Below are 10,953 nucleotides of genomic sequence, written 5' to 3' on the forward strand. Positions count from 1 at the left end.
CACACCAGATTACAAGACGCACTGATGACTTTTGAGAAAATTTTATGATTTTAAATCTGCCCTATACTGTAGTCAGACAAAAAAATACGGCAATAAAATACAGTGATTTTAAATCTGCCCTACAGTTCAAAAATATACGGAAATAAAAAAAACAGTGTTGTCTCTGACATTTTACATCAGCTCCATGAAACACATCCACTGCAGTGCCACGTATCGGTGAATGCATGTGTGGTCTGAAATGTGCAGCAGTGTGTACAGTGTACAATATACTGCATGTGTGAAAGGAAGAAAGGAAGAAAGAGTGTGCATGACAGCGAAAAAGAAGGAAAGTGTGTGTGTGTATGTGTGTGTGTGTGTGTGTGTGTGTGTGTGTGTGTGTGTGTGTGTGTGTGTGTGTGTGTGTGTGTGTGTGTGTGTGTGTGCGTGTGTCTGAGTGTGTGTGTGTGTGTGTGTGTCTGTGTGTCTGAGTGTGTGTGTGTCTGTGTGTGTGTGTGTGTGTGTGTGTGTGTGTGTGTGTGTGTGTGTGTGTGTGTGTGTGTGCGCGCTCGTGCGCATGAACTTGTGAGTGTGTAAGATCAGTCTGGTGTTTTACAGTGCCCGTCCATCAGTAGAGCTGCTTTATATGGCAGTAGATAATTAAATCAGCTGACAGCAATCCGAAATCAATATCACACTGCTGCATAAAGCACAAGATATGAGGGATCTCTGTCCCTTCTCCACTCTGTGTGTGTGTGTGTGTGTGTGTGTGTGTGTGTGTGTGTGTGTGTGTGTGTGTGTGTGTGTGTGTGTGTGTGTGTGTGTGTGTGTGTATGCTTATGTGAATGCATACTTGCATGCATGTGTGTGTGTTTATGTGCACAGAACCTCGGGGGAGAAGAACGAAGAAAACATCAAGCAAATTGGAAGTGAAACTTTTATAGCGAGAGCCCTTGGTCTCATAGTGTGTTTGTGGTGTGCGTGCGTGCGTGCGTGCGTGCGTGCGTGTCTGTTTGTTGACATGAGTTACTGAGTTGACTGTGAATGTCCTTTATTGAAATCGGACACAATAAAAGCCAAGAGATGCATTTATCGTCCTCGACATAGCAGTCCTATTTTCACCACACCATTAGAGTCCATGATGAAGCACTGCCTTGTGTTACCACTATGTATGTGTGTGCGTGCACTGAAAAAAGCCATATGTTGTGTATGTTAAATTAATCAAAGGGAAACATGTCACTTCTACCATGAATAATTATGTTTTGTGATTGGGCATAATGAAGTTATGTAACTTTAGCATGATGCCCAATAACCAACGACTTCCCAAATCCAGTAATGTTGTCACAACCTAATTCCTTTGGATAAGATGACCAATGGCTTTTACAACGCCAGAACAGATGGTGGCAGTAGTGTGCGGATTGTGTGTGGCAGCCGGAAACAACGAGCTTGCCGAGTTCTTTGAATGAATACATATCCGCGGACACTCTGAAGGCGGGTAAGTCAAAAAAGTAAACCACTGTAGGGCTGTTTGCATTTACCATGACTTTCCTAGAATCACATTTATATCACCCGTTTCGTTAGTGTACTTAGTTTTGGCATCAAGGCATACGTTTTATGAGCAAGATAGTAAGCTTAGCTGGCTAATTCTCACCAAACTGGTTAGCGGCTAATTATCGATATAGTCTCCGTTTTAACTATTGTTGGGAGTTTGGAAGCTGTCACCCATGTTGTACTGTATGCATGTTTGCATGTGTGACATTATTTTCGGTTACTTTGCGAGTTATAGCGAAAGAAACTACCTGGCAGCCCATAACGGGCAGCTAGCTAATTTATGCTAGGTGACAACAGCTGGTTCATTAACGCTATTAGTTCTATGCATTGACGTTGCGAGACCCGTGTGCGTCTGATTTCAAATGTATCCAGGACAGTCGTAGATACCATCAGTAGCTCTACACACATCAATGACACAGGGGAAGTAAAGTTACCGCTGATTTTTGGTATTGCTCCGTCTGACTGTGTGTGTACGGCCACAGTAAATGTTGATTAGCCGGTGGAACTTTTCGGTTTGAAAAAAGACGAGACGTGAGACTGCGTGACAGAAGGGGCTGTGTGTGCTTGTGTATGGGTGCGCGTTTGAATGGGTGCGTCGTGTGTAGAACTAGATGCTGCAGTTTGCAGCTGGTTTGATTCATGTCGTGGGTCACTTACCAATGTATGTAGGCCTAATTGGCTATGACCTTTGAAATAGTTGAAAGTAAATCCCAGTAGTATCTAGTGAAACACACATGCAAACGCCCTTCTGTCCCTCATTCCCTCAAACTCGATCTTCTATATTTGTTGTGTGAAAAGGACATAGCAAGTTTTTTGTATCAATGATCACTTTGGGATATTCCAGTGCATTTACATTCAATATATACTGTACCTTGAGTGAGGTAGAAATGCATATTGTTGCAAATATAAATACTGTTAATTTGTTATTTTTTGTAATTAATCATTTACTGAATTTCTTTGTAGAATATGTTACTATTATTTGGGTTTTTGTTCTCTGCATAACTGTCTCTTTCACCTATATTAATTCCTCAGCATTCAAGATGTTTGTAGGGTCCTCACCTCAGCTACCTCTCACAAGGTGCCCCTGAAAAAGGTGATGAAAGTTCTTGTGTAGTATCTAATCTATGACTATTAGCTTGTGTGTGTGTGTGTGTGTGTGTGTGTGTGTGTGTGTGTGTGTGTGTGTGTGTGTGTGTGTGTGTGTGTGTGTGTGTGTGTGTGTGTAAAATCTGTTGTAATTATTTTACATTTTTCTCTGCATAGCTGTCTCCTTCACCTATATTAGTTTATCTGTCTTTCTGGTCACAACAGAAATTAAAGACGTTTGGGTCCTCAGCTCAACTGACCAAGACCTTTGCTTATTGAAGGCATGAAGTAATTTGTGATGCCCCCACGATTGCAGTTTTTAAATCCAGATGACTTGCTCTTTTTTACATGTTTGAGGTAAGTTATTTGTTGATTTTTTTGTGTTTATTTCCTCATTTTAGTAAGACCATCAGGCCTTTTTGTAACCTTTGTCACAAGTCTTAAGTTACAAGTATTTTGTAGTTATGTGTTTTGTGCCCTATTTCAAGTTAAGTGCCAAGTTCAAGAGGATCATGACAGTTGGTTTGCTGTTGAATTTCTTCTCAGAGCTGGATGGTCTTTCAACAACACTGCTCCGGGTCTTCAGCAAGAAAGGTGCTTCTCATGCAAGGAAGATACAGAGGATCCTGGTGCCCATGACTCAGGTAAAACATGCACACTGCCATGCATCACAGTAATGCTAAAATTTCGAGATCTAATGTAATGGGGAGAAGTAGGGTGTCTTGGATCATATTGCATTTCTACCACTAATTTCAATCCTTCAGCCAGTTTTGAACTAATTGTCTTCACCTCAGTTCTAACTACAGCTGGCTTTACACACAGCAGTCCTAGGCAATGATATAACAGTCTTTTGCAGGTCAGTTGATGTGGTTGCTGCTCTGTTTTATTATTATTTTATTTTTTTATTTGATTCTCATGTCTGTCTGGCTTGCGATTCCCATGAAATGATCAGGGGAATTAAAGGTACACTGTGTACGAGTTTTAGTTGTTTATTTCCGGAATTCATGCTACCCATTCACTGATGTTACCTTTTTCATGAATACTTACCACCACCATCAAATTCTAAGTATTCATTATGACGGAAAAATTGCTATTTTCATACATGAAAAGGGGGATCTTCTCCATGGTCCGCCATTTTGAATTTCCAGAAATAGTCATTTTTAGCTGCAGAAATGACTGTATTTGGGCCATACTAGAAAATATTAGTTTATTACTTGGTAAGCTTTCATGAAAAGGTCAAATTTGGCAATAGGCAGCCCAGTTTCAATCAGCAGCGTAGTTGCAGTACCTTTTTTGACCATTTCCTGCACAGTGTACCTTTTTAAGGTCAGACGTCACATTTTGGCATCACTTCAGTACGTTTGGAACCAGGGCTGAGTGCTGAAATGGTACCGAGTACTTGGGGCTAATGCAAAAGTGTCAGAGCTGCACCATGCCATATCAAACAGTGACGTACTGTACCACTTCACTGCCAGTACCAACGATACACTACGCTACTAGATAAATGAGATGTGTCCTTTGTTTAATGTGGTTGTACCTGTACTGCGTTTATTCTTCCTGTTGGTTAAAATGTTTTTCCTGCATGTTTGTTTCCTGGCATACATTGACCGGCCCTCATACGCAGACTGACAACATTGATGTGACGAGGGAGTGCATGCTGAGGAGCTGACGGTCTACCTGAATGAAGAGCCAGACAAAGTGGTATGTTACAACTCGGCAGCTAGATCTGTCTTTTTCGTTATTAGGTGGCATAGGGAGATCGCACACATCAGTGGCCTGCGAGGCTCATTTTGTTGGGCTCTGGTGGGCTCCTCCTGTGCTACCTGACATGTCTCCTGGCATCTCATCCACGTTCTGGACACTGCTGGAGGACACACCAAACCTTCTTGCATTGATGTGCCATCTTGGCCTCAGTTATGTGTTCTTTGCAAACACGAATCTGCCCAATTCCAGCTTTGCTAAAGCACCCTCACATCATCACAAACCCTTTGCCAAATTTCACGTTCAATCCAACACCAGTCATCTCTGATTTGTAGATCTCTGCAGGTCTCTATCTACCCATGAGGGTGTTGCACTTGCTGTGGCACATTGCGAAGGCCGCATTACTGAAGCAGCAGAAGTTATCTTAGAAGAAAACTTAAACTCAATATAGGTTTTAGTTCTGGAATACGATCGTGCTTTAGGGTAATAGTTTTCTCATAGTTTCACCTTAGACAACTCCCCCTTAGGAGACCAAACTTTGAGCAGACTCTTTTGCATTGGATGGGTGGGGTTTGACATATCTTTCTCTCTCATGCAATTTTTGGTTGACAATGTGCCTAAAAGGGCCAATATGTTCAAAATACTAATAATTGTGCTGGTTGGGCAGCCGTGGCCTAGTGGTTAGAGAGTTGGTTTTTCAATCTATTGGTTGCAGGTTTGAATCTCCCCTGACCTGTCACTACATCTCCATCCATGGCTAAAGTGCCTAAGGCAAGGCACCTAACCCCACATTGCGCCAGGGCCTGTAACCAATACCCTGAAAAGTAATAAATGTAAGTCGCTTTGAATACATGAAAGCGTCAGCTAAGTGTAATGTAATGTATTGTAACAATTTTGCACACTGTATACTTAGCTGTATGTGTAAAGTTTCTCACCAACACTCGTGAAAAGATCATGACCCTGTTTCTCAAAAGCACCGTTGTTAGTTAGCGACTTGGTATTTTGCCAATGGGAAATTGCATGCAAGCAAAGTTTTTACTGTAGTTACCAATGATGCTGTTGAGAAACATACTCCAGAATGGGGTCATAGCCACACCAAAAACAAAGAGAGGTAATTGAACATCAGTTTGATCTCACATTCAATTGCCTAAACAGGCAGTGTGAGGGCACACAAGTCAACATCCTCCTCATACCTTTCATAAACTATACTAAATATACTACTATACTACTTTTCCCATCTCTGGGTGTGTTAGAAATGCCCCAAACTTGCGCCCACAAATACCGCTTACGGCTTCAATCATGGGTTTTGTTTACTGTTTTCCAGGATGTTGATCTGGACGGTCCAGCTGAAACGTATTGTCTTCGTGTGCGTGTGATCGGCAGAGAGTCCTCAACGACATTGGTAACGTACCTGTGGCCATTGCAGTGTTTGTTTTGGTTTATGCTCTTAATCTCTGTTACCTTCCAGAATGGAAGTACACTTTCAAATTTCTGTTTCATTCTAACCGTCTGTTTCATCAGTTTTTGCACTGCTTTTAAATGTACACTGTGTAAGATTCTTAGTTGTTTATTTCCAGAATTCATGCTACCCATTCACTACTGTTACCTTTTTCATGAATACTTAGCACCACCATTAGGGTGCATCAGTTGCCCCCTATGAAAAGATATGGCCTTGGCCCTATAGTAAAAATGTTCTACACCCAGTAAAAACACACTGTGTAAAATATTTTGAAATTTGGATGAAGTCTACTGGGGCCACCAGCCCCATGAAAATAGAAAATAATGGTGATAGTCAAAATCTTGAATAGAAACAGGGCTGGACTGGCCATCTGGCATGGCGGGCATTTCCCGGTGAGCCCCGCACCCTCGTGGGCCCCCATTGTTTTATTTTTTACATTACTGAAAATAGGGGCCCATGAGGGTGCGGGGCCCACCGGTGAGTCAGTTCTCCGGCACTAATAATAACGAGGGGGCCCCCTTAAATCCGAAAGTGCCCGGGCCCTATTTATCGCCCAATCCAGCCCTGAATAGAAATGGACATTTTGCTGCATAAAGCTACCCAATAAAAACATATTGCCTCAGCTGTGTGATAAAAAAATTCTATGCACAGTAAAATCACTCTGTGGAAAATGTGTTGAAATTTAGATTAATTCTACTGGGTCCACCAGGCCCATGAAAATACAAAACAATGGTGATAGTGATGGGCAACCTGGATTCCAAAGTCCAGTGCCACATATTCCAAATATAGCCAATATACCGTAATGAACCAGCTGACCCACTGCCAGTATCAAGCAAGAGATTGCGAAGTTGTATGACTTTTGTGTGCTTCACAAAAGGATTGTACAGGTAGCTGTTAATACCTGGTGGAACATCTGTACTAAAGCTGTGAATGCTCCTTGGAATGACTTATGTTTTTTCAAGAAATCCCTGCAGTAGTTCAATAGAGTACATACAATACAACTGTATGTGATGTTGGAAAGAGTGGCTTCCCAAAACCTGGACTTAAGTGGGCAGTCATGGGTGAGCGGTTAGGGCGTCAGACTTGCATCCCAGAGGTTGCCGGTTATGGTGGTTGGTGGGGGGAGTAATCAACCAGTGCTCTCCCCATCCTCCTCCATGACTGAGGTACCCTGAGCATGGTACCGTCCCACCGCACTGCTCCCCATGGGGCGCCACTGAGGGCTGCCCCTTGCACGGGTGAGGCATAAATGCAATTTTGTTGTGTGCAGTGTGCAGTGTTCACTTGTGTGCTGTGGAGTAATGGCACTCTTCAATACAGTTGTATTGACTGCCTTGTAGCCTAGGCATTCCAAGGAACATTCACAGCTTTAGTTTCAGATGTTCCTCCATGAATTGTAGGCCCACAGGTGAAACACGTAAGGGTTAACGTTCGGCGAGAAGGTCGCTACCGTGGAATAGCAGCACGACAGAGAGAATCTTTAGACCCCGACGCGGAGCGGAGGGGTCTTGTTCTCTCTGAAGTGCTGCTATTCCACAAAGCGACCGACTCGCCGAAAGTTAACCCGCTTATTATATAGATATACTTAAATGATTCACACATGGCGGGGACATTTCTTTAGGCCTATTTAATGTTAAGTCTATTATAGTTTTTAATGTTAAAAGATTGTTGCTGCGCAAAACAAAACAGTGCCGTTGTGGAACACCGCTAGGCAACAGCTAGGTAGCCAGGACAACAGGTGTTGTCTATCACAGCAGCTGATTATAGTCTTGTTGAAAAGTCGCTTTAGCAGTGAAAAGTCTTGTTGCCATTGACAGCGGTCTGTTATAGACCAACCCGTCCGTTATCGAAAAATAACAGACGTGCGAACGTTGGGGAGCCCCGTTGAAATGAATGGAGCATTCGACCGATGACGTCACACCATATAATAAACAAATATAACAGTCATGCAGCTTTGCAATATCTTGCTTGATACTAGCACTAGTAGATACTAGTGGTCCAAGGCAGCAAGGAATTGATATTGTGTTGCAAAAGAGCTAATTTGCCTAAATATAGCAGTTTGACCATCAGTCTGTCCTGAGACTGAAGTCTGTGTAAGTGGATCGACTGAATACACAACCTGCTTAGATATTCCTTCTGTTTGTGCTCCCAATACAGGTGATTTCACTAATTACCTCATCAACCTGGCTTAAGTGGTAATTAGGCTCAGCTGGTTCATTATATTGGCTGGGGCAAATGTGTCACGCGGTTTGTCCACCTCTGTTTTAAGACAATGGCAAACCTAGATTCAAAAGCTACAATCCAGTGCCACAGATTTCAAATTACCTGGTTTTACCTGTCCAATGGGGCACCTAAGTCTCCACCCCTTCCGGGCGGCTTATGGGGCTGGCAACGCAAAAACTTTTGACTGGGCTGTAATGGACTGATCAAAGCTATTTTCCGACCCACCTCGCATTTCCCCGTCGATCATACATATGCTGTGCCTCAGAATTAATAACAACCAATGGTGTGCTTGTTGACTTCACTTGGCAAGCGATTTTTGAGTTGAGTGTGTGCAAAAATATACAACTATTTGGACTACACAACAGACGTCGCATGTCCGACGTGCAGCCACTTAAGCCGCAGTGCAGCGGTAGGGTTGGCTGTGCCTCGGTTCACGTCAGATATGCGAGGCGCACGTGTAGTCTCTAACATAGTTTTGCACAAAAGCTAAAATAACGTTTCTTGCGTGTCGAAAATGAGTGGTCTTACGACGCAAATCCAAACCTTTCAAATTCACTGTCATCATATGTGAAATCCGGAGCACATGCCAAACGGGATGAGGATTTAGCTTGACTCGCTCCATTAACTCTCATTCAAAATTTTGAGAGCTCCAGCCCCATGGATCGGAAGTAGAAGGGCGTGACTTAGGTGCCCCATTGCCCTAACTGGAAAGGTAAAACTAGGTATGTCATTTGGAATCCAGGTTGCCCATCACCATCACCATTATTTTGTATTTTCATGGGTCTGGTGGACCCGGTAGAATTCATCTAAATTTCAACATATTTTACACAGAGTGATTTTACTGTGCATAGAACATTTTTATCACACAGCTGAGACAATATGTTTTTATTGGGTAGCTTTATGCAGCAAAATGTCCATTTCTATTCCAAGATTCTGACTATCACCATTATTTTCTATTTTCATGGGGCTGGTGGCCCCGGTAGACTTCATCCAAATTTCAAAATATTTTACACAGTGTGTTTTTACTGGGTGTAGAACATTTTTACTATAGGGCCAAGGCAATATCTTTTCATAGGGGGCATCTGATGCACCCTAACCACCATCATATTCTTAGTATTCATTATGACTGGGAAAAATTGCACTTTTCATACATGAAACTGGGATCTTGGCCATTTTGAATGTCAAGAAATTGCCATTTTTAGCTGCAAAAATGACTGTATTTGGGCCATACTATAAAATATGTGTTTATTACTTAGCAAACTTTCATGAAAAGATCAAATTTGGCAATAGGCAGCCCAGTTTCAATGAGCAGCATAGTTGCAGTACCTTTTTTGACCGTTTCCTGCACAGTGTACCTTTTTTTTAAGAGTTTTTAGAGAAATTGAGAAATTAATCTTTCTCATTTGCACTTGAAGAGGTACCCTCATTTTGTATCTTGCTTTGATCATTACATGTGCAATGAAAAAATAAAGGCAACTAATTCTTCAACTTTATCGCGTGTAACTTTATTGTAGTTGGTCTTATAGGCTCAACTGGAACCAACTTACAACTGACGAACTTGGCTGACATGCATATTGGTAGATGCGTGTGCCTTGAGGTGTTTTCTAGCTTGATCTGAACTGATAAGGACAACAATGAATGTTTAATTAATTAAGGTATATTGATTTTATGATTGACTTTTATTATGTTTGATGTTCATGTGGCTTGACAAGTATTGTCTTAATACAGTTAATTAGATGTGTTGAACAATCCAAACAATATTTTGTTGTGGGAACATAAATATATTATGGAAAGTATTTCCATCCAATTTGATTATGCTACCATAGCAAGATGTTGCTTTGTTGAGTCTATCAATGTAAATACTGCTGTAACTACCCCATGAAGTTGGTTCATCCAGACCTAAACCAAATATGTTGGAGCAACATGTAAAAGTTATGATGGATTAACCCTTTCTATTAAGGTTGAAATAACCTTTAAAAGTTATGTTGGCTGTACCCCTTGTACTTAGGTCACAGTTACACTTACATGTTATGTTGATCCAACATATTGACCTTAATGTGACTCAACAAAAACATTTCTTGCTAAGGTAGCATAATCAAATTGGATGGAAATACTTTCCATAATTTTTTTATGTTCCGCCAACAAATAATTTGTTTCAGTGTGTGTGTGTGTGTGTGTGTGTGTGTGTGTGTGTGTGTGTGTGTGTGTGTGTGTGTGTGTGTGTGTGTGTGTGTGTGTGTGTGTGTGTGTGTGTGTTTATGAGAATGGTCTTGTACCTGTAGTGAGTGACTTTTTAAGACAGACTAAGGGTGAATTCATTTCTCTGTCTTGCCCCTTCCCCTAAATCAATATTGTCATACCTAAATAGGATGTGGCTCAAACTATTCATAGCCTTGCTTACGTTTCGGTTGTAGCTTACGTGAGCTAGTTGTACGAGTCGGACAACTAGCTCATGTAAGCTAAGTGCTAATGTGAAATGCGTTCACAACTATAGCAACCATGATAGCGACAGACAATGGGTTGCGGCGGTAGCTAGAATTTAGAATTATGACCCAGCACCCACTGATGATGACCCCTTGGTCGGCTAGTTACCTAAGTTACCTTACTTGATACCAAGGGGTACGGGGACGCACATTCTAGCCCTTCCCCATCTTAACTTTGGCAATTGAGACACCACTTCGTCTCACATGAACGCACCCATCAAGACACAACGGCTAGAACAAGGGGCAAGACAAAGAAATGAGACGCCCCCAAGTGTGTGTCAATGTGTGAGAGTAATACTTTCAATGTGTTTATGTGTGTTTATGTTTAAGCCTGTGTGTTTGCATCAACATCCAGGATGAATCTACTGAGTTCCTGTTTCTGTTGTGTTACAATCTCTTGCGTTACAACCCCATGAATATTTCTGAGGCGCGGTCCATATACCAGCTTCTCTCCGGTGGTTTCTGGCCAACCTT

At 41.9% G+C, this 10,953-nt stretch overlaps 1 long non-coding RNA gene across 1 annotated transcript; it reads left to right on the forward strand.

The window, feature by feature from the left end:
- The first annotated feature begins 3,166 nt into the window (after positions 1–3,166).
- LOC134464582 (uncharacterized) lies at positions 3,167–5,897 on the forward strand. The gene is made up of 3 exons (XR_010037952.1): positions 3,167–3,257; positions 4,238–4,314; positions 5,639–5,897. It is a non-coding gene; the product is annotated as an uncharacterized LOC134464582 (long non-coding RNA).
- Positions 5,898–10,953: the final 5,056 nt, after the last annotated feature.

This window comes from Engraulis encrasicolus, chromosome 15 (genome assembly GCF_034702125.1).
Source record: "Engraulis encrasicolus isolate BLACKSEA-1 chromosome 15, IST_EnEncr_1.0, whole genome shotgun sequence".
Classification (NCBI taxonomy): Eukaryota; Metazoa; Chordata; class Actinopteri; order Clupeiformes; family Engraulidae; genus Engraulis; species Engraulis encrasicolus.